At 60.4% G+C, this 919-nt stretch overlaps 1 non-coding gene across 1 annotated transcript; it reads right to left on the bottom strand.

Annotated features, from left to right (window-relative positions):
- Window positions 1–341: 341 nt before the first annotated feature.
- On the bottom strand, window positions 342–488 carry LOC146809898 (5.8S ribosomal RNA). The gene has a single exon (XR_014967086.1). It is a non-coding gene; the product is annotated as a 5.8S ribosomal RNA (ribosomal RNA).
- Between the last annotated feature and the right edge of the window lie 431 nt (window positions 489–919).

Raw genomic sequence — 919 nt, 5'->3', positions numbered from 1 at the left:
CAGGCCCCTTGCCGGAGCAGGGGCCTGGCGTCCCGGCCGTGCTCGCATCTTCTTTCCCCGGATTGGATCTGGTGGGGTTTCGCCCTCCCCGGAAGCCGGACGTGGAGATGAGTGTGGGACGTAGCCAGGCACCCGGGATGGGCCCGGGGCGGACCGGTCGCCAGACCCCTTCTCGGGGCCAGGCGCGCCGGAGGCGTACCTCCGCGGCAGTACCAGGTGAGGGACCATGCCACGGGTGATCGGGGGGTTCTTACCTTGTGGGGGTATAAAGGAAAGCGGAGCTAACCCTGCGACAGCCCCAGCTGCGTCCCACGAAAGCCCCGGGGCTATTGACGATCGAGGGACCCTCAGACAGGCATAGCCCTGGGAGGAACCGAGGGCCGCAAGGTGCGTTCGAAGTGTCGATGATCAATGTGTCCTGCAATTCACACTAATTCTCACTGCTAGCTTCATCGACACGTGAGCCGAGTGATCCACCACCAAGAGTCACAGGCAACTTTTTGAAAACGTTCGCCCACCTGCAGGTGCAGGAGAGGTGGGAGGAAGGTGACACTGTCCATCCACCACCCACGTGGTGAGACTGCCCAGGTGTTTTGTTCAAGGCTTTCCCTCTGGGAGTCAGACGGCACAGTTGGGAAAAAACTTTTTTTACAAGGTGCCTGGGAGTCCTCCCACCCACCCGTGGGCGAGGAAGGGGGCTCCCGGAGCGAGGGGAGCATTCAATTTCGAGAGGGGATGCACTGCCATTCAGTTTCCCCCTCACCGTGGAGGGATCGTGCCGGGTGAGCTTGAGTTCTGTCTCGGGAGGGCCTCCCGTGTTGAGTCAAATTACGAGAACTACCCCAAATAGCCAAAAAAAAGGCTTAGCACGGTGGGGGGGAGGCCTAGCAGCAAAGGGATTAAAGAGGCAAGGGAATTA

This window comes from Triturus cristatus, chromosome 7, assembly GCF_964204655.1.
Source record: "Triturus cristatus chromosome 7, aTriCri1.1, whole genome shotgun sequence".
Classification (NCBI taxonomy): Eukaryota; Metazoa; Chordata; class Amphibia; order Caudata; family Salamandridae; genus Triturus; species Triturus cristatus.
Note: the sequence above shows the minus strand (reverse complement) of the source record. Positions and strands in the feature narration are given on the sequence as shown.